Source organism: Sminthopsis crassicaudata, chromosome 1 (genome assembly GCF_048593235.1).
Source record: "Sminthopsis crassicaudata isolate SCR6 chromosome 1, ASM4859323v1, whole genome shotgun sequence".
Classification (NCBI taxonomy): Eukaryota; Metazoa; Chordata; class Mammalia; order Dasyuromorphia; family Dasyuridae; genus Sminthopsis; species Sminthopsis crassicaudata.
In genome coordinates this window covers 365,816,942-365,840,822 of record NC_133617.1, presented here as the reverse complement: position 1 = coordinate 365,840,822, position 23,881 = coordinate 365,816,942, and the positions used below count along the sequence as shown (strand labels likewise).

Below are 23,881 nucleotides of genomic sequence, written 5' to 3'. Positions count from 1 at the left end.
TTTTTGGGAAATGCTTCTAAATTTCTTCATATATAATATCCCTGTCCATTCTACTCACCTTTGTATCATACATACAATCTTACTGAATTGAAAAAATAGGATAACCCTCTCTCTTTTTTTCCCCTCATTCCCCTCATCAGGAGCTCAACAGAAAATTGAGTGCATAATAGATGCTTAATATATTTTTGAAGCAGGGATGTGGAACAATCATCATCTGGCCCTTACAACATTAATCCCTTTGATTTGTAACTCCATTATGCATTCCAAGTCCTATACTAAAGCTATCTCACTAGGTAACTGGGCATTGTTTAGTGGGTGCTACATTTTCATTCTAACTGCTGGTGAGTGAATGAGATTTTGCTGTCAATACTGACAGACTATGATCTATTTCTATCACTGTTATCTGATATCTCAGTGCATCTGGTAAATTATAAAATGCTCTAGAATCCTTTTGTAGGAGAATAGTGATAGAGTAATGAGTTCTAGGCCATGTTGTGTTCCAGCTTCAGAGCAGCACCTCTTGCCATGAAATTACTTCATATTTATTTCACATATATTCTCAATTTATTTACATGAATATAGGGTGGTTTTTTTTTCCGCCACCAGTAAAACACAAGCTTCTTGAGGGCAAGGACTAATTAATTTTTGGCTCTGCATCCCCCAGCACCTAATATAGTATCTGGAACATAGTAGGCACTTAATGACTATGAATTTTACTGGAGTTGGGGGAAAAGGTTATCCTTCTTGTAAGTATTTTATTAAAAGTATTTAAATGGTATGATTCCAGGGCTTCTAAAGCACTATTGTTCCTTTCACTTCTCCCCCATTCAATAAATCTTGTTGGCAAAATGATAGCATTTCAGTTTAGAACTTTTCACTTTAAGGATTCCACTCATGTTACAATGCTCACATCCTTGGGAAGAACCTGTATGCCAGAGAAAGTTGTTAGGGTTTTTGTTCGTTTGGTTTGGTTTTGAATACTTGAGTAGAGATGAAGGATCAGAAAGTTCAAGTAGACAGGGGAAAAGAAATAAAGCACCAAAAGGAGAGACAGTCTTATAAAGGAAGGAAAAGGCTGCATATCAAGGAAACTGGTGTTCTACACATCAAAGACATCAAGATGCCATTGGGAGAGAGATGTGGAATTGGTAAAGGAAGAGGGTAGAAAAACTACTTTTACTTTAAGAGGAGAGTTTACAACTGTAAGAATTGATACACTCTTATTTGTTGGGGAAAAGAATAAGAAGAATGTGTTTATGTGTGTCTACATTTGGCCAATGGGATGATTGAAATGAAATATGAGGGAAAGAGAAGAAAGAAGAAAAGTTGTCTGCTTTCCTGTTTTTTACTAGGAATGCTTAAGTAATGCAAAATGTCTAGCATGATAGGTTTCTTCTCTAACACAAGACAGGTTTTAAGAGCCTCTAACACCTTTCATTTTATTAAGTGTTCACTCACCATGTGGAGAATCAACCCCATCCATATTCTACCTTGAATTTCCTCTAATTGTTTCATTTGTGCATGTTTTATTTCTCTAAATAGAATATAAACTTCCTAAGATATTTTCTCTCCTTTTGTTTCCCCTAAAATCCTAGTATAGTGCTATGCAAGATAGTTATTGCTCAAAAAAGACTTAGTGAATTGGATTTCAACTCAGTTGCTCTCCCAAATCTCTTAATTTAAGTTCATGAGATAGGCATCATAGTTTTTAAAAACTTATTTTATCCTCTCTCCTTGGAGAAGTAGGCAGTTCATCTGTGTGCTTTTGGGATAGCAGTAATGAAAAGAATTATGAGAATTTTTGGAAGTCAAAAGAGAAGTGATGGGAAACTGTCAAAGGATGAAATATGGGTTGCCATGGCCAAAAAATACTTCAGCTTTCTTCTTGTCACTTACTCTCCTAGGATCTCAGTTTTCTCATCTGTAAAATAAAGAAGTTAGATTACTTGAACACTCAGCTGTAGAAATGTGTGTGTGTGTGTGTGTATGAGACAGAGAGAGAGAGAGAGAGAGAGAGAGAGAGAGAGAGAGAGAGAGAGAGAGAGAGAGAGAGAGAGAGAGAGAAGACAGAGACTAAGATAGAGACAGAAACAGAGAGAATATCTGGGTAAAACCCTTTGCAAAGACTATAATGCTATATAAATGCTAACTATTACTATATGTACAGATTATTAGCATTTCTAATAAAAAGCAAATGAGATAATGTCAGTAGAATGCTTTCAATGATATTTTAGAAATGTCGTTTATTCTGATCAGAGATATATATAAGACATTCATTTGGGACTAGTGCTAGTCATCAGAATATATATATATATATATATATATATATATATATATATATATATATATATTTAAAAGTTGGTGTGTGTGTGTGTGTGTGTGTGTGTGTGTGTGTGTGTGTGTGTGTGCACGCACCAAAGAATAATAGATTAGGATTTAAGAGACAAGGTTTCCTTATCCTGGCTCTGTCACTAACTTGCTGCCTGACCTTCACTAATCCATTTTATCATTGTATGCCTTAGTTTTACCATTTGTAAAATAAATGGATTGGATAAGATTATTTCTAAGATTCCTTCCCAAATTCCTTCAATATACACCATATGGCATATGTATATACCTACCAACAGAAAGACAATGGATTCAAGATGCAATGTGGAAATGTGTTTTTTGTTTCTTTTTTTTCTAATTGGAAAAAAAGATGAGGCTGCAGACAATGCCAAAAAAAAATATAAAAATAAATTTTAAAAAGACAAAATGAATAGAAGGTCACTGGAGTACTTTTAAAATATATACAAAAGAGAATTAAGGAAATGTGGACAGAACTTCAATCAAGGAGAACAACATTCAGTTACAAGTTGAATTTATGATCGATTTAAAAAGAAAACAAAGTTGTACATAAGAAATCCACAGATTTATATAATTCTTCAAAATTTCTTCTTCTCCTTCTAATACTACTATTACACACATACATATGTGCTGATTCAAATTGGAGTTTGTTATATTCAGAATAAAAAAAGAAAAAAATATTGGTCATAATAAAAGGTAAAGAATTTGAGAATTATATGGAGAGTGGGGAAGTAAAAATTATTTATACAGGCCTGTTATATGAACTGTATGATACTGATATAGACTAGGTATTCTCCATCCCATCAAAGTGTTTGTTTGGGTTATAAATATGGTGGATCAGAGGGAGAGCTGAAATGCCCTAGGAATTATAAAAAGACTCATCTTACTATTAAAAATTTAGTGTGAAACTGTGAAAAGGCATCTTGGTCTTTCCCAAATAAGAACATTAATGGAAATTGTTTAACATTAGAAACCAGAAAACTTTAAAAGTTCATATACAATTGCTTAATATTAGAAACAGAAAAGTTTCAAAGTTCATATGCAATTGACCTTTCTTTTTACCTGAATTTTATTGTTTATGCTTAGACTAAAGAAAGTCTGAATCATTCCAGAAGAAAAAGCTACAACAATAGGCTTCCTACTATACAGAGAAGAACAAATGAAACTAATCAAGAGAAGGGAGAAGGAGTTGTGGAGACACACAGAGATGAAAGAAATGTTTAAGGGCAAGGTGAGACACATAGAATCCCACCTGAATGGAAACAGAACAAATATAATCCAAAATGCATTAGCCTAAGTGAGGAAGCCAAACTGATCTTACGGTGTCAAATGTAATGGTTTTAAATAAATAATTGAGGATACAAAGTTCATGTGAAAAGGTTTTCATGAAACTGAGCTAAAATGGAAAAAGGGGAGTATTCTGTTTATTCGTCTTTTTAACATTCATTAGCATAGCTGCTGCTGAATTTGGCTCTTTGGTCAGAACAATGAACTGCCATACTCTGATTCACCTACATTTCTCAATTGTAGGGAATGCTAAATGTTCCATTCTTCCCATCAGCCTATAACTTTCTTTTTTTTTAGTCACCTTTTCTTTCTATCCCTGTTTTCCCTTCCATATTCTAAATGAAGTTACTTGAGTGACAGTATACACCTATCTTGATCCAAATGTGAAATATTATTTTTAAAAAGTTTGCTGGAAATGTTATCATCATTGATTCACACTCACTTTCAAAGGTTAAAAAATAATAGATTGGCTTCTATGACCATATACCATTACTTTGGTACTTGAAAAATCATGCTATCCTTCAGATCTTTTGAAGATCAACCAATAAGTATTTTATTCCTAGGTGTACTGTCCCAGATTTAGGATTTTTTTTCTCTTAAACTCTCCTTTTTAAGGTTCTTCTTCAATGGGTAAATCTATATCATTGATGAGGGTATATCCCTCCACTAGTGAAAATCACAACTTAATCACACTTTATTCTGCTCATGTCCTTCCACCAATCCTCTATGGGGGCTCCATCTAATATTCTGTAATAGTCTTTTTCAGACTAGTAGGCTGCGTGAACATCATCAGCAAATGGCCATCCATCAACAGCCTTTGCTCTTGCTACATGACCTGCTCACTTCCTTTCTAAGTAGTACTACAGCATCACTGGGGAAAGTCTTTAATGAAACACTCACAAACTTACAAATGACTTTGAAAAGAAATTATTAAATAAAGCAAAAACTGATCCCAAGTTCAATACAATAAATACTTTTTTTGATATTGCTAACAGCCACTGCAATTTTTCAAATAATCAGATCTTTGGATTAAGAAGAAAAGGGTCAGCTAATTTGCTGAGTGCTGATAGGTGTTGATTCTTTGGTGGACATTGATATAGATTCAGTCAAAGGAGGGTAATGGACTCATAGGAGAGTGTTCTGGTAATACATCTTTGATTAAACATAGTCTAATATTAGTAGGAAGAATGATGAACAGAGAGTCAGAAAACCTTGTTTTAATACTCACCAGATAGAAAAGCTAAGTGAATGATCAAAAAAAGAGTTGAAGCTGGATGGATATAGGAAAAGTACTTTGTGAATAATAAAGCACTGTAGAAACACAGACTATTATTTGAAGTATTGTAATACATTTTTTCTCATATTGTCCAATTGGGCCAAGCCCAGAAGAATTAAGGGTTATTATTTATAGTCATTGGCATTTGTCCATGTTTATATGTTAAAAATAAAAATACTTTAAAAGCTATACCACTGAAGTAGAACAGAGAAATTAAGCACCAATATAAAATCACTTTAATAAATAAATAAATAACCTAGATAGTTGAAACTATAAGACAGATTGTAATATTTCAAAGATTTCCACTTAGTTTTTATTGTAATAAGGCTTAGACAAACACCTTGAGGGAAGGGAATAACTTAGAACTGCTTCCACAGTTTCTATTAGAATGTCTTACATACTATAATTACAATATATTTTTGCTGAATGAATGAATTATAAAGCTATTTTCATATCTTTTATCTACTGATCATATTATCCTAGAAATGAGTCAATTCTATCCTGGTCCTTTTCAATAGATATTGTCTTCAGGAATCAGGTTGGATAGAATGAAATAACCAAGAACCACATATTGTTGCAAGTTAGCCTAGACCATTCAAGGTGCAAGGTATCAAAGTTCCAAACAAAATACATAAGGAATTAAGCTTAGTCTTGCAATTTGTTCCCTATCCTGTCTTTTTCTAAAAGTTGCATTAATGAACTGATGAAAAATCAACTGATGAAACACAAGTGAAAAATTAGGGTAGAAAAATGTGGACAATCAATAATTTATATAATTAGTTCCTACACAATTGGGACTTTAATTCATTTTTCTATGATGCTGAAGAGATCACATCGAAGCTACAATTTATCTCTGCTACATCTTATCTATAGAGTGTGGGAAATTATGCTCTTAGTGGATTAGAATGAGTCATATAGGTTCTTGACTTGGGACTGACAAATCTATTAGGCAAGACCCTATTTCTACTGCATTTTATAATGTAGGGTAGTGGCCTCTGGAAGTGTAGGAGTTTCAACTTTAAAGTATTTGAAGGAAAGAGATCTAAGCATGTCTTATGAAGTCATCAAGAGGCTTTCAATGCCCTTACTCAAAATTATTTTTGTTCATTTTATAAGAAAGTTTCTACTCCTTTCCATTTGCTTTAAAAAAGAAAGAGAGACAGAGAACTAGAGAGAGGAGGAGGAGGAGGAGGAGAAGGAGGAGGAGAAAGAGAAGGAGAAAGAGAAGGAGAAGAAGAAGAAGAAGAAGAAGAAGAAGAAGAAGAAGAAGGAGGAGGAGGAGGAGGAGGAGGAGGAGGAGGAGGAGGAGGAGGAGGAGGAGGAGGAGGAGGAGGAGGAGGAGGAGGAGGAGGAGGAGGAGGAGGAGGAGGAGGAGGAGGAGGAGGAGGAGGAGGAGGAAGAAAGAGGAAGAAAGAGGAAGAAAAGGAATAAGAATAAGAATAAGAATAAGAATAAGAATCTCTCATTGGACTGCGCCCTCTGTCTGGAATCCTCAGCTTGATGACTAACTCTTCCTGTTCAATATCTCCCTACACTTCAAAGTTCCATTCAAAGACCATCTCTTTCTCAAAACTCTCTCTGAGATCCCTCTGACTCCCAATGGAAGTGAGCTATCTCTTCTCTAAACTATTAGCACTTTAGAGTTCTTCCCCTATACTACTACATTATATAACTTGTCCTAGATATAAGATATCTACACAGTCTTGGCATTATCTAAAAATAGCACATACTGAGCACTTCTATCTGCTGGAGACTTTGAGCATTCATTATCTCACAAATACTTGACATGACAAAATAAATATGTATGTATCCAAAAAGTGGAATTTCCTGGTGTTACCAATCTATGCATAGATACAACATGTATATAATCCCTTCTTGCCCCATCCCAGGGACCCGAACCTTATATTGCTATAGCTCCCCACTTCTATCCTTAGTGCCAGCCCTGCCTTGTTTTTCTGATGTGTAACAACATCAGAATGAAGGTTGAATTTCTCTGGGGCTAAGGATTAAGACTTTCTTCTTTTTTATTTCCCACAGCTTCTAGCCAGTGCCTTGCACATAACATGAAGCTAGGCATCCAACAACTGTTTGTGGACTATATGAATGCATGAACTGCTCCTCCCAAATCATTCTTTTTCTTGTCTTTTCTTAGCTCTTACTGCTTTCCTCTCTGTGTCTCACTGGGTTGCCCGGAAGGCAGTTCCATGGAGAGTATGTGTAGTTTATGGAGGTGCATTTCATACTCTCACATTAGGGGCCCTCCAACACAGACTCTCCAAACTGTTATGTGAAGTTCTGACAGCTCCAAGCTAATTACCTTTCTAACCAATGCTCTGTTGACTCTCACAACATTCAACAACCTCCAATGAGGTCTGTCATATACCCAGAGATATAAAAGGGGAAAAAACAGCAGAGCAAATATTTGCTTACTGACAAACCCTGTGCAAGTGTGTCTCTGTGAGATTCTCCAAACTGAAAGGCCCTAATCCAATAACCCCAACATCTATTTGTGAGACCCACAAGAATGTTTGTTTAAGGCTATTGGTGGAACAAAAAGAAGAAGAAGAGGGCATGGAAGATAGAGAAACAAACAAAACAATGGTCCTCTCATTTTTACAGCCACCAAAGGAAAATTATGCAAAAATATCCAACCCATCAAACTACTCTTAATGCTGTGGAGGAGGGGGCATATCTGGAAACTGATTTTTATGAATCAGCCCAGTTCTTTTGGTTGGACAAAGAATTTTAGAAATTGAATTTTGGGAGGACCTACATGATAATCTAGTTTGACTCCCTTCTTTTTATAGAAGGAAGAACTGAGACCCGAGGAGAAACTAAATGAATTATCCAAGATCACCCAGATACTGGATGAAAGCAGAGGTAGAACTCATGGCATCATGCAAATAAACATTCAGTTCAAAGTTCCCAAGGTTCAAAGATCTCTCATTCATAATACAACATTTTACTCTTCTTTTATGGATACAGTTCCAACAACAAACACCAGATTTGACTTGCATAGAGCAAGTAGATGGTTCAGTGAATAGAAAACAGAAGATCAACTCTAACCTCAGACACTTACTAGCTGTGTTATATTGGGAAAGTCATTTAATGTCTGTTTGCCTCAGTTTCCTCATCTCTAAAATAGAGATCATAACAGCACCTATCTTTCAGGGATGTTACAAGGCTCCAATGAAAGAATGCTTATAATAACAAACTAAAAAAAATGGCACTTAAATGGCACTTAGCACAGCATCTGATATAAACAATGTTAGATATCATGATTGCTATTATAATTATTATCATTATTATTATGTTTAATAATACCCAATTATGCATTACCAATTGATGGGCATGATTTTGCATGATTTTCCTGAACCTTTTTTTCCAATTCTCTTCCCCACTTCTCTTGATACTAATTTTCCATGAAAAGAAAGTGTGCTTTCTTTTATAATAATGGGATGTTATAAAATATCTCATATATATGCATATATATATATATATACATATATATATATATATATACATATATATATATATATATATATATATATATATATATATATATATATATATATATATATATATATGATTTTGTTCTTTTCCCATTCTTCATCTATTTTACAAAAAGAAAGCATTTTTTCTATATTTAAGAAGATGAAGAATGGGAGCCACAGAAAGATTAGACAACTTATTCCTGGACAACTAATTAGGAAAGAATCCAGGACTAGAACCCTTGATTCTTATCAAGTGCTCTTTATAAACCTTATTGCCACTATTCCAGATGTGAATCCCAGAGGTTAATGCCCTTTTGGATATCTCCTCTCTATAACAGTAAAAACAGTACTGTTAACTGTAGGGATTTTAATCTCCACATGCAAACCAATGTAATTGATTATTTAAGGAATGTAGCTTCTTATTTTATTTGATCATTATGTAGCCTGAGCATTTAATCTGCTCAAATATTTTTCAATCATTTTCTTTAATTGCAGGGAAAACACTGGAGTGATACATAGGCTTTACTGCTTCCCCTTACATATTCCTCTTTCTACTTAAGGAAGAATTTGAATCACCTTTCAGAGTCTTAATCCTCTAATCCTTAAAGGAATTTATTCTCTTCCAAACCCTTGGGGTGGGAAAGCCTAAAACTGGATATCCTAGAGATCATTCAACAGAGCCTGTGTGAGAGGGGGGAAAGAATCTTGAACTCTTCTGTTCTCAGGTGAGGTGGAAGTAGTACAAAAAAGGGGAAGGGGGTTGGCTCCAGATGCTTCAAGTAACTACCTTGTAGAAAAGTAAACCACAGGAAAAACCGGTAGGTCCATTTCATGCCAATCATGCATGTATGATTGTCCAATGCACAAGCATGGAACATGGAAATAAAAGGCATGCATAGAACCAACTTGGTACACTCAGCTCATAATCCATACTGTATACAGTTAATAAGTGGGGCCAGCATCAAGCAGAATCACAGAATCTCATAGTATTAAAGGACCTTTGAGACCATCTGGTCTAACATGTGTATTCAAATAAGAATCTATTCCACATCAGATGTAACAAGTGGTTGATCAGCTCTTTGCCTGAACATCGCCAGGGAGGGGGAAGTCACCACAGCTCCAGTGAAGAGACAAAATGTTGTGGACCGAGGATAGTTTAGGAATAAGATTACAGATTACTCATTTAGATCTGGAAATCATCTAAGAGATTCACTCATTTAATGGGAAACTGAATAGAATTAGCAAAGAAATGAAATGATTTGCCTAAGATAACAGGGTAATAAGTAGTAGAATCAAGATTGAATTGCTAGCCCCTAGACAAGACATTCAGAGCTAATTCCACTATCCCATTTGATTCTGATGGAGGAGGAAAATGAATCACATAAACATTAGATAATTCAGTGCTGGTCATCTACCTCAGAGAATGCAGAACCAGAACTCAGGCCCTTTAATCCCTGTTTTTCTAAACTCTCACTTTGTCAGCATTGTTACTTTTTGCTTGTCAGTTTTATCATCACATACTGTGAAGATGCCTACCTTCTGAGTTTAAAAACACCTTTCTCCAAAATGAATCTGTCAAGGAAAAGTTTGAAAGTAAGTAGTATATATAATAGTATAAAGTAAAACTTTATAGCGTTCCAGACTCCTAAAGAGAGCTTCATCTCAAACCTTCTTCCCAACTAAGGCAGACACATCAAAAGTAAAGAAGACACAGCTGCTGCCCAGCCAGAAATCATGCAAAACATGCATGGCAGTCAGCCAATTTGGTCTGGATGACGGCTGTGTAAACATTTTACATAGAGTCTTATAGTTATGATAGAACCATCTGTGTGTATGTGTGTGCGTGTGTGTGTGTGTGTGTGTGTGTGTGTGTGTGTGTGTGTGTGTGTGATAAGAAAGAATATTGGATTTTGTTTGGGGGCTTCTGAGTTCAAATCTTTTCTCTGCTACTCACTATTGTTGTTACCTTCATCAAATGTCTTGCCCTCTTTTGGCCTCAATTTTCTAATATAAAATGTAGAGGTTCAACTGGAATTGTCCAGATCTTATTCTATGATGTTGTGATTCCAATGTAAGTTAGGTAGATTTGTAGTTGGATAAACCATAAGCATGCCTTTAATATGGTGGGCCAGAAAGTGAGGGAAATTATGTTCTGAGGCACTATTTAAAAAAAAAAAAAAAACCTAGAAAAAGAAGAGACAGTGGCTGTCTTCAAACAGCTGAAGGATTATCTTGCAAAAGAGAGATTTAATCTATTAAATGTAGTTTCAAAGGTTAAAACTAGAACCAATGAATTTAAGTTAGAGAAAGAAAGATTTCAGATCACTAAAAGGAAGCAAATGAATCGTGTCTATGAAAAGTATTACCTTCATCTCTAAACCACTTTTATCACAACTAGCATTACATATCAAACTAAGAAAATATTCCACATGGTCTATGAGATGAAATGATGGACCCAATTATATGAATACAAAGTAGAAAAAGCCCAGAAATGGCAGAATTTATTCTCAGCATCTCAAATTCAAGAGACATAATTGTGCAATATGCTTAGGAAGACAAGTGGCCAGAACCCTCAAAATGGAAAACAATATGAAGTGTTCTCCTTATGGACAAAGTTAATTCAAAACAAACAAACAAACAAAAACTCTTGGATTTCCCTAGCAATCTCATTTCTCAAATCTGTGAGCTCTTCATTTGCATCTTGTTTTTATACATATAGCACAGGCTTTCCACCCATAGCAAAACTTTCACTGGTTAAAAAAATCTTTTGCTATACGAAGTCTTATAACTCAAAACTAAGGGAGTCATTGTGGCCCTGATGCCTGAATAGGAATCTCCACCTGTTGTGTTTGCTCATTTGTCAAGATCCTAATAGAAATTATGTGGAACTTAACTGTCCATCTGGAATGGAGAAAAGAGTAGGTTTTGTCCCAAGGAATAATATTGATTATTTCATTGTTTAGCCTACATCAGAGAAAAGTTTACCAAAGCTACAACATGTTGTTCATTGAGATATTTTGTCAAATTAAAATCCATAAAGCTTTCTTGATGTTTGAAGATAAACATTTAGCATCTGAACATAAAACCAGTTAATTTTTGGAACAGTAATGTCTTTAAATGAATTGCCAAATGAGTTATTTTAAAATGTTTATTAGTTGGAAAAAACTCATGTTTAAACATTCTACATTTAATTGCTGTTCAAATGGTTGTTAAAAACAAGCCATTTTGGTAATAATAAAATCCACAGTAAGAAACTGGTATATGGATCTCTTCTAGCTATAACAGTTAATATGAAATTTCAAGTACAGAAAAAATAGTGAAAAAATCATCTTCAATTATGTTTTAAACTAGTATACACATTTAATACATATGTCTATCTTTACATATAACTTCTTAAAGTATGTTTGTGTTGTTTCAGAGATTAAAAACAAATAAAATTTAAATTTAAAGTCACTGCTTCTGTGTATATAGTTTGGTCATAATCTGTGGCTTCATATATATCTCAACATTAAGTATAATGTAATTCTATTGCAAATAAAATCTAACTCTAAAGCCTTATCTTAGCATGGAAGTGTTCTTGGGTTTTTTTGTGGGTTTTTTTAAGTTTTGCCAGCAAAATGGCAGCACATAGGAACAGGTATTGATTTAATTAATATAGGGAACTTCTAAAGGCAGAAACTCCCACTACCCAGAGCAGGTCAGAAATTTCTCTGCCTAAAACACTAAGAAGGTAAATTACATGTCCAGAGTAGTACAATCATTACATGCCAAAGTTGAGACTTGAACCCAGATGTGTTCTTAAGGTCATTTTTTAAACAGTCAGAAGAATGTTCAGTTAGGGCTTGAAGGGACCTTAGAGGCCATTAAGTCCAACTGCTGTTATTTTACAGAAAGGGGAAACTGATGTTAAAAAAAAGTTTAACTGACTTGCCAAAGGCCAAATAATTAATACATAACTGAGACAAGATTTGAACGCATATTCCGGATTTCATCAACACTCTCTCCAATGTCACTTTCCAACCTGCAAAGGCTTCAAATATATGCCTATGGAGAGCCTCCATATTTGTTGTTTGGAGACCAATTCAGCAAAGTTTGGAGAGTCTAATCACCAGAAGACAATCTTCTGGGTTATTAGCATTGTTGATGTTGTTATCCTAGTAACAACAATGACCAAAAATAAGTTGCTACAATCATATGATGTTTTATCACAATGAGCATAAATGGATGGAGTATCTACAACAATGAAATGGCTATGTTTGAAGAAAACAATTATCATTATTATTATTTCATTGTACTTCTGACTTTATTGGTAGGAAAAACTCCCTTTAATGAGTTTGGGTAGAAAAATATTGCTTTAGAGATTTCTGTAAGTCATTATAATGCAAGCAGTTTTCTCTATTGGATAGATAAGAGAAAGTAGTACTAATGTTAATTAAGTCCAAGAACATTAAGAAAAATATAGAGGTTGTCAAGTTTCCAAGTACTATGAGCACAAAAAGGTATCTGAGTAGAAATAATGTCAGCAATTACATAACATAACAGAAGAATTCATTATATAACAGTAGAATGAATTTGGCAAATGTTCATATCAACTACAGAGCTAAGTCAAGTAATTTATAAAATTACACCAAGTCAAAAAATCTTACAAAGGTGAAAAATCAAATTTGCCTCTGATACTTAGGACCTCTGTAGTTTTGAGCAAGTCATTTAACCTTGTTGAATCTCGTATGAATGAAAGGGTTGGATTAATTAGCCTTTGAGGTCCCCTTCCAGCTCTAGGGCTATACTCCTATGATCCTCTCACAAATTGTTGTTCATTGCTATTTTGAAGGTTTTTGGAAAAATGGAAACATAAGTGATAGCAATATTTTATATACCTACTCTTAGAAACTAATTGTTTCTTATTTATTTATTTGTATGTTTGTTTTTGCAGATATTCCTCAGCTTCATGAAAAGTTGTAAAAGCTACAAAGGATATTGGGAATTAAGAGCTTAAAGACACGATTTGATATAAATAAAGTGGATGCTAACATTACAGGTAAGACACTGTCCATATTGATGGCTTGGGAATTGGGGTTAGTGTAATATGTGAAGCATAATCACCAATTTTTACAAGATGACAAGCTGGATAAAGGATATACAAGAAGACACATTTTTTTTTTCTGACTTCATTTTAGCTGCATCCATGATCAATGAGATGATGACCATAAAATTTGGAGAAGAAATATTTAACTTCAAGACGTTGCCTACAATTTCTGTACATCAACACAATACTGGTTCACAATGAAACATGAGCAGGTAAATATAATACAGAGGACAATGAGCAAAAAAAAAAATGGGGAGGGGGGATGTATGACAAATGAAGAGCTCTACTAAAGTAGTTAAAAAAAGGATGGATTGGAGATAGTTTATCATGTGAAAAGGCACTGTGTAGATAACATAGCAAGGATAATGTACCATAAATAGCCTGACCCACTAACACACTACATACCATGGGCCAAGAAATGACTGAGAGGGAGGCAAAAACTTAATCAGATGAGTCAGTAGTTTGACTATTTAGGCAAAGATATAAGTAAGATAATGAGATCACTAATCCTGGTGAATAGTGGATCTTAAAAGTTAAAAACCAATAACAAAATTTGAAATAAGAACAATACATAACAAATACATATTATATAATATAGTTTTCAGTAAGTAAGAACTTAAAATTGCTTAATAATGAGAATCCCTTAAGAGTAGGGTCTTATTTCTCACCTCAAGCAGAGGCAAGGTAATCACCTAACAGAGATTTGTAGAAGGAATACCATCATAAGGTGGGAATTTAAATTCTAGGCCAAAAAGTTTTAAGTTTTGACCAAAAATCAACCCTCCAATAAATAAAAATAACATTGAAAGATAATATAAGCAGAGAAACCCAAATTTTTATTGGTTGCAGTCCTTGAAAACTCTAAAAGTAAAAGTGGAGGATTTTTATATGTTTCACTGTTAGAGTTACAATACCTTTGTAGGTAAGTAGTGGAAAGAAAAGTTATGGAAAAACTTTTTTTTTCTTCCTACCATTATGGTAAGTAGCATATCAATTACTCTTCTCAAAGGTCTTCGAATTTGCAACTTGACCTCAAGCAAGATGCTGCACTGGTCCTCTGGAATGCTTTAGGGTCAGACTGTGAAATACCAAATAATATCTTGGTGCTCATACCTGAAAGAATCTTTTTGTCGCCTGAGATGCAGTTTCTAGTAAAGAAACTGCTCTGACTGCATGTTACCAACCCATACAGTGTATCAAAATATTTCATAATACACAGAATATAATGGGAGTAGTGTTTCTTTTTTGTTGTTATATTGGTTTTCTCCTTTTTGGTTAAAGCAAGTCATAAACTAATATAGTTTTTCATTTTAAGAAAACAATATTTTGACCTAAAAAGTTTTTTAAAAGTTTTTTTCATTGTACTAGAAGATCTCTATTTACCAAATGATGATGAGTGGGGAGGGGAAAATAAATATTTATTAAGTGCTTTACAATTTACAGATATTATCTTAATTGATTGTCATTTTACCTTACAGTTGAGGAAACAGAGGCAGCTAGGAGGTAAGTCATCTCCCCTAGGTCACACAATAAGTATCTGAGGTTGAATTTGAATTTAGGTACTTCTGCATTGCAGCCTAACACAAATTGCCTCACTTCCTCTAAGTTACCTTTAACTAGAAGTCAGTCCCTCATTCATTAAAAGGGGATAAGAGACTAATGCTTTATGAAGGAAATGTTTTCAGCCACTAACTTTGTGATATTAAGTCATTTAGATTCTCTGTATCTCAATTTACTCTAACAGATAATTTGAAGTAGCAGCATGTTATCTATGAACAATATAGGTCATGAAGATCAAATGGAATAACATCTAAAAAACCAAAGCACACTTGTATGAATCGATAGAGAGGAAAGTAAACAGAACCAGGAATACAATGTATACAATAACAAGATTTAAGAATTCTTATCAATCTAATGACCAAACAGGATTCCAGAGCACAGATGATGAAGCATGCTTCCCACCTCCTGACACAGAGGTGATGGGTTCCAGATGCCGAATAACCAAAGTGTTTTACTTGTCTATGTTAGTTGATTAACTGTATTTGTTACAAAGTTTGTGGTTTTCTTCTATTTTTTTATATGGAAGGTAGAAGGGACAGAAAACAAATGCCTGTTAATTGAACAATGCAAGAATGAAAGATACGTAAAATACATGAGAACATGTCATAAAAAGTATAAAGCAGATGTTAAAAAATGAGGCTGAGAATGAGGATAACAATGGTAAAACAGCAGGAATAACAGGCCACCTCTGGTTATGAACAGCAGTGTGGTCTGATCACCAGGGATCACAAAAATGTGTTTGCAGACAAGTGCTTATAGCTCAGAGGGAAAGGAATGGAATCCACCATCTTGGATGGATTAGTTATGCTTCAAACCATTTGTTCAAAATGAGCTGATGTTTGGTATATTCTGGTCTTGGATTTTTTTTAGGATTCTCAAGAACTTATGTAACAGGCTTTCCACCACATAACATACATTAGAAATGTGGTTTTTCAGTCAAATTTTCACCAATGAACTGAATCAAAAAAAGTGTCTTCTGTTCTAAATGGAGGTTATCCATTAATGTTCCTCAAAGGGATAGCTGTGGGTATAGATAAAGCACTGAATTAAGACTCAATCAGGGTTTACATACTCATTCTGACACTTGCTAATTCCATTAATTACTTGAGAGGCAGAGTGGGATGATGGATAGGGAACAGGACTTTAAGTCAGGAAGACCCAAGTTCGAATTCCATTCCAGATACTTGTTAGATATTATTCAACATTTCTGTGTCTGTTTCCTCAAAATGAAAGGGCTGGACTTGATATTTCTAAAATCCTTTCTAACTCATATCATATCTATGATATGTTACTGGCTCTCACTTTCTTCATTTTAAACATCTGGGAATTAAAAAATACTTTTTTAGAAGCATGATAGAAATGGCAGCCAAAATAATAATATATTTCTATAATGTATTACAGTTTATAAATGCTATTATCTTGGGGATATATTTTTATATGGACCTAAAATTTATATGACTTAAGAAATAAAACCATGAGGAAAAGCTTGATAATAATAAGATGACTAAAGGAATAATCAAGGATTAATATCTGCCATTCTATAGTCTATATAAGTTTTTATGAAACCAGCCAATGAAATTCTATGTATATATTAAAAGTATAGCAAACATACTTCCCTCTTTTCCTTTTAGTCAGGATCTGTGGTTTTATATATATATATATATGTACATATATATATGTATATAAGGAAACTGTCAATAGACAAGAGAAATATGTAGAATACAGAAATTATATCTGATTTGTGTATGTGTATATGGGTATATGTGTGATTTAGGGACAAAAAAAAGAAGAACCACCATCAACAAATAGACTGCAGATAGATCAATAACTTTGGGAATATACACTCTTTGCTAGTTGCTAAAAGGCTAGGTGATTGAACAATGGTCACAACAAGAATTCTATCACAGGATGGAAATTCTTGACTCAGGCTGATCCTCTTTTGTCTTTCTGTAGGTGTGCCTATTTTATTATCTCTTCTAGCATATATGGAGCTCTTGCTGAAGAATTTTCTTTCTTTCAAGTTTGCATCTACTTTTCTTTCTTTTTTCCTTTACAAGTTATTTTTAAATTTGGGATTGAGAGAAAATTTTGCTAAACACAAATTAGTCACTAGGTTCATATTTAGTAATCCTGTTAAACAGAGGGTTAGGAAAAAAAATTAAGTATTCTCTTATATTTGAGCTCATGATCAGAATAGATCTTTAAGAAAGGAAAGATGATTGCATATTGAGTAAGATGTATGGTGAAATGAGATAATGATAAAGTGCTTAGCATAGTGCATGGCACATAATAAATACTACAGAAATGATGATGATGATGATGATGATGGTGATGATGTAGAAAGGATTCTTATTTACATATAGTCAGGATCACATGGCCTCAGATATTTCTCCCATATGGAGAACTTGAGATTCTTGAATCTAAACAAGGTCCAAGCCTATTAATTTCTGTTTCAATTCTTGATATACAATTGAGGTCAGCAGTTGCCCTCAGGGAGAAAGTCTTTAAAAGCTAAAAGAAATTTAGCAAATAGTCACATCCCCTCTTTCCACAAGAAAATGTGCAACTGTAATGAATCATTTTTGCCAAACCTCTCACGAGGAAAAAAGGCAAATTTAATGCCAAAGTTCCATACTGACACAGGCATTTAAAGAGTTGGCCAGCATAGTATTATGTGGAATTATGAAAAACACCAGATGAAAGTGCATCCACATTTGAATAAAGTTCTTAATTTTAATCCCATTTCTTAATCATCCTTGTACTCCCTAGGCTATTTACTCCAAATTTCCTAGTCTGATATCTCCATGAGTAATATAGATCAAAAGCAAGGCCTTTAAAGTTCTAGGTATTCCCCATAGTAATTGTGTAACTGAAAGGATCAGCTTATAGATAGATATGCAGGGATTTGGAAAAGGTGTTCTTGAGCTTTGAAAGTCATCACACCTACTTCGGATAGGAAAAAAGCATGGTATAGTGGAAAGTGGTCTAAAGGTCAGGAGCTCTGGGTTCTAGTCTATATCTTGAAGTATCTCTGTGATCCTACATAAGTCACTTTCATTCTGACTAGAAAAATCCAAGTAAGTATTTCACCTATGATGTTTCAGTCCTTGTTTCACTTCTTACAATTCTCTACCTCATGCTTAACCAGAGCAGCTAGGCAGGGGAAAGATTTATATATTCATGAATGAAAATCATTTATTAAGCACTTAACTATGTGTGAATTGCTATGATTAAAAGGCAAGTCTCTGCTTTCAAGATGCTTATATTCTAATAGCAAGAGCCACCAACATACCCAGTATGTATCAGTCACAAGTCAGATGGAAGGGATCAGCGATCCAACTTAGGCTTCAGCTGGAGAGCAAATGATAATGTATTTTCTGTAGCATTATCTCTATTTATTAAACTATATCCACTGAATTATTTGACAGTGTCTTTGTTCACTGGCATCTTTGTATTCAAGAACATATACAATTCTCTTTCCAACTACCTCGTAAATATCTTTATCTGAAGGTCCTACAGAGACTTCAAATCCAACATGCTCAAAATTGAACTTTCCATCTTCTCTCCAAAATATACCCTTTCTCCTAAATGCCCTCTTTCCATTGATGGATCTATCATCATGAATCATACAGTTAAAAGTAGTTCTGGTTGGACCTACCAACTGGGCATCCTCTTATCTACCTTGAATACCTTTTGAGGTTTTAATTTTTGTTCTTCCTGTTATTTCCCCCCATTTCTTTTAGCCCTTTAAGTGGCAAATGAACAATTTGGAGATAATTCTGTTTCTGTATAAAGTACATACCCGATCTTGAACTCCTAAAAACTGTCAAAATGTTTGAATGTAAAAAGATTATCTGGGATTCATTTCATGAGACATTTGGGCTTATTGTTAGATATTTCTCCTCAATTTGGAGCAGAGTGGGTTCTTTCTCAATTAAACATTAAACTTCAGTTTTTAAAATCTGAGATGAGTGACAAATCTATATATAATAGGATCATAAATATGAGTTAGAAGGGACCTCAGAGGCTATTCAATTCAATTCCCACTTTTTACACATGAGGAAACAGGCTCAATAAAGGCTCAAGTTCATAAAGCTAGGATGTTTCTGAGGAAAGCTTTAAAATCAGAACTGATCTAAGCACACTGTTCCATCCACTATGTCATTTCAATTCCTTTGGAGGAGAGTTAGGACAGAGAATGAAAAATTCCAAAAACTTTCAAGTATTTTAAAAAATCATCTTTCATTCTTCTTATCCCTAGAATTTGAAATCATAATATGATTTGAAATGAGATGTCTTAAAGATAACAAAAAAGAACCTCATGACCCCATCCAACACTGATCACTGGGTAATCAGGAAACAAAAATGTGCTTTGAATATGTCTGGATGGGCAAAAGAAGTAAATAGTAGAACTGAACAATAGTTTATAGCTCTGATCTCTGTCCAAAGACAATTAAGATCATTCAAATCTCAAGCCTTTTTTTTCCTCAGTAATAAATCAGATTTTCTTTTCTCCATGAGCTACCCACCCAGTTATCTTTCTACTCATTTTTCTTTGTCTGCCCCTAAACAACCTTAATTTTGCCTCTGCAAAAATACTGTCTTCAGATGACATTAGAAAATCCCATTATACAACTTGAAATACCACACCTTTGATGATAATAGGATTCACCCTGTATGCTATTCAGACAATGATGCACAGAATGGGGGAGGAAGATTGCATGCTCACAGGATCATAAATCTAGAGTTGGAAAGACCCTAAGAGACTACCTATTCCAATCTCATTTTGTGGCTAAAGAAATTGAGGACCAGGGAGGGAAGTTAATGACTTTCCCAGTTATACAAACTTGGGTAAGTCACACCATTTTCTGAGCTTCAATTTCTGAATATGCCACTTGAGGGGTTCACTATCATAGATCTATAGCTGGGAAGAGACTTCAGAGATCTTTTCAACCAACCCCTTATTTTACAGCTGAGAAAACTGAGGTCCCAGAAGATCAAGTGATTAGAAAGTTAGTAGTCAGAAGTGTTCATCAAATTCAAGGTTCTGTGACTCCAGACCTGGAACTTTACCATTCTGGTTTGATCAGATCTCAGCAGATGCCTCAAGCTGTAATATGATGATGAACATTATTTCCAAACATGTCTGGAACATTATGGCCTCTTTGTCTTTACATCAGTCTGCCATTTAGAATGTTCTCTCTGTCCAAATCATGACGACCTTCAAGGTACAGCTCAATTTTCAAACTATTGTGCAAACTCTTTTTTTTTTTTGATGACTACAATCTGTTTTCTCCCATCCTTTGAACTCTAGCAATGATAGTCCATATAATTCACATGACAATGAATCTACCATCACTACTTCTACTCCTTCATATCATTTTATAATAGCTAAGTATTTTTCATATTCATTCTCTTCTTTAATCATTACAACAAAGGTCTTAGGGAGATAGGATGGTATGCTCTACTTTATAGATGAGAAAACTTAGGTTAATGAAAGGACAAGTTAAACCCAGGTATTCCAACTCCAAGGGGCAATTCTTTTGGCATTTGCTAAGAAAAAATATTTTCTATCATTATCCTGAATCTATTATTTGCTGTTATTTAATTTCTCCTACTTCACTTTAAACTCTTTGAAGACAGAGATAAGGTCTTATAAATCTTTATACACCCCACCATGACAGTGCTTTACACCTAGTAGGCGTTCATTCAAAATTTATGAATCTTATTTGTTTTACCCAAATTTGTATCAAATAAGATAATGTTTATACTACATGATGATCAATTGTGATGGACATGGCTCTCTTCAACAATGAAATGAACAAAATCAGTTCCATTTGTTCAATAATAAAGAAAACCAGCTACACCCAGAGAAAGAATTATGGGAAATGAGTGTGAACCACAACATAGCATTTCCAGTCTTGTTTTTGTCCGCTTGCATTTTTGATCTTTTCAGGTAATTTTTACTTTATTTCTAAGTCCAATTTTTCTTGTGCAGCAAAATAACTGTATGGATATGTATACATATATTGTGTTTAACATATATTTTAACATATTTAACATGCCATCTAGGGGAGAGGGTGGGGGGGAAGGAGGGGAAAAGTTGGAACAGAAGATTTTGTAATGGTCAATGTGCCATGCATATATTTTGTAAATAAAAATTTATAATAAAAAACAAGATAATGTTTATAAAATATTTAGCACAGTGCTGGCAATTAGTAGATGCTTAGTAAACTTGTTCCATGTCTCCCTTCCCCCAAAATGCCTCCACGAAATTGATTATCTAAAACTCAAAGAAAGTGGGAAGGGCTACTGCTACTTGATATATTTTTAGCAGCAGTGATATGCCTATAACTATTTTTAAGCCTTTCAGTTTGGTTTTATTTTACAATTTAAATCATTTTAATTCTATTTTTATTTGTAGTCATAAAAGTTATAAGTATTATTCCACAAAAAGGAGAAAAATTGTGGCATATAATTTTTTACTCCCAGGTTTAATTTTTTACTAAAACATAGAGTGTTTCTCCTTAGTCCAGTTTTCCTCTTCATTTCACCAAAAAAAATACATTATCTATGATCCTGTAATATTTCAGATGATTATCAGCTGGCTTTTCAGCAAGTGCTTCTGAAGTGTCTCTATATCTTTAACAAACACACTGAGATCTGTGGGATATAAGTAGAAAGAATAGCAGACCAGCAGACAGGAGTTTTAATTTCCATTTTATCACTTTCTTGGGGAAGTCACTTCTTTCTGACTCTTGGTTTCTTCATCTGCCAATTGGGAATATTACCATCTTCCCTGACTATCTCACAGGGATCAAATGAGGCCATGTGTGAAAGGGCTTTGTAACTATAAAGTACTACAGATGTGTAAGATAGCCAGGTAATGGTTACTTTTTGCTATAACTTTCTCTAATTGCAGTCAAAGGATGTGCATGGGATTCTTTGAAATAAAAATGAGAAACAAATAACCATGCTGATGAACTGGTAGATTTACCAAGACCTTCAAAATACATTTGAATACTCCCTTTTCAAGAACTTAAGAACCTACCACTCCCAAGGGAAAAAAAAAATGTCATGACCTTTTAAGACCATTGGATATCATTCTTAAACTCTAAACTGAAGGGCATATAGATAAATATTGTGTCATCAATAATGGCATCAAGAATGGAATCTATTTTATCCCTATCTTCCTCTTTCTTATTTTTCAAATGAGGATTTGCTAGTATAATAAGAGATAGGAAATAAAAAAAAATCTATCAATTTCAGAAAATCTCTGTCAAATGGAAAGGACACTTCCTCAAGGAAGTCTTTCATTCTTAGATGGGATCTTATAGGCAAAAGTTTAAGAGCAGCTAAGGAATCTACATGTATCTTCAGTCTATAAGTGCCAATAAATTGTCATCAACAATTTTACTGGGACCTTTTTTCCATTTTCTGTTTTACTCATGCAAGCGTGTGTGCACACAGATACACACACACAAACAGGCATACACACACTTTAAAGATCTTTTGTCTTATTTTTCACATCAAAGGTCTAATCTCAATACATCAGGAAAGCTTCTGATACTACAATGTTGAAATCTGTCAAATGTCATTCTACAATTTCAGTGTCTTCTAGGGGGAAAGATTGGCTAAGTTTATATTGGGGAGGCTTGTTTCTCCAAACATCAAAGTATTGTTGCCACCTACCTTGCATTATTGATGGGGCTGTGACCCTTGAAGTCTACCTGAGCAACTAGAGTTGACATAAATGATAGTACAGATAGACTTGCTCAAATAATCAAAGCTCAACTTTTCAGAATTAATAAAAGAGTGTTTTCTGGATTTCTAATTATGAATTCACACATTTATAGCTATGAGGTTAAATAGTTTGTCTTTGTGTTCTGTTTGTTTGGGACCTGAAGCTTGAAGAAAGGCAATAAATTCAAGTACATTAAATTCAAGCATAGAACACAGATCACAGAATTTTAAAATTGGAATGGACCTCCACATTTGATTCTTCCACAAATAGTTTGGCAGGAAATTTTATTTTTCTTAAATCTGTGATGGCCTGTTTGATATCATTGGAGCTAAATTCAGACAAAAACAGATCCTAAACACATCAAAGATATTCAATTCTGTTTTCAAGAGCTAAATGAAATATGAAAGCTGTTATGCTCAGGGAAAAGGCCAACACAGTTGATTAGGGAAGAAGCTCAGTTTTTAGATCAATGCAAAGGGATAGAAGGAGGGATACAGGTGGACAAAGTCAATGTCAGATCCTGAAGGCAAAATAAATTAACTCACCTCCCAAGCTTCCTTTTGAATTGAGGAATTAAAGGCTATAGATGGGGAAAATGTCAAGTATAGCCTATATGGAAACTGCAGATTCTGAGGGAGTATCAAAGAAAAGAGATAATATCACCCTATACTATGGCTTGCTAACTGGTAAGGAAAGAACAGGTGTTCATGGGTTCAGAAAAACTGATAAATCAAGACATCCATCTGGCTTTAAACAAGAATGACTTCAAACTAATATCAGCTGATTTGACACTCTTGAGGGGACTAACTGTCAATTCTCCCCTAGCTGTCTTTCTTAGCCCCTTTTCTTTGGGTCTCTTTATGGTTTTCTCTCAATCAGTAACCATGCTCTGAGCCACTGGGAAAACTGTCAACACCATCAACATTATTAATCTTCAGTGGTCATGTCAATGACAGTCACCACTCACATTAGTTCTCCCTTCCTCCCCAACCTTTTTCCATCAAAACCGGATAAATATAATAGAAGAACATTAGGACTTGAGCAGATAAGCTAAGTCTGGAGAAATAAACAAGCTGATTATGACAATT

At 34.3% G+C, this 23,881-nt stretch overlaps 1 protein-coding gene and 1 long non-coding RNA gene across 10 annotated transcripts in view; one reads left to right on the top strand and one right to left on the bottom strand.

Moving 5' to 3' along the window:
* SETBP1 (SET binding protein 1) overlaps nucleotides 1-23,881 on the bottom strand; it is a 468,541-nt gene that overhangs the window by 184,506 nt on the left and 260,154 nt on the right. The gene's annotated exons all lie outside the window — the stretch shown is intronic.
* LOC141549608 (uncharacterized) overlaps nucleotides 1-23,881 on the top strand; it is an 89,002-nt gene that overhangs the window by 29,312 nt on the left and 35,809 nt on the right. Inside the window, exons 4-7 of the long non-coding RNA XR_012484397.1 lie at nucleotides 3,433-3,577; nucleotides 13,337-13,441; nucleotides 13,581-13,701; nucleotides 14,968-14,992. This is a non-coding gene — a long non-coding RNA (uncharacterized LOC141549608). The remainder of the gene's footprint in view (nucleotides 1-3,432; nucleotides 3,578-13,336; nucleotides 13,442-13,580; nucleotides 13,702-14,967; nucleotides 14,993-23,881) is intronic.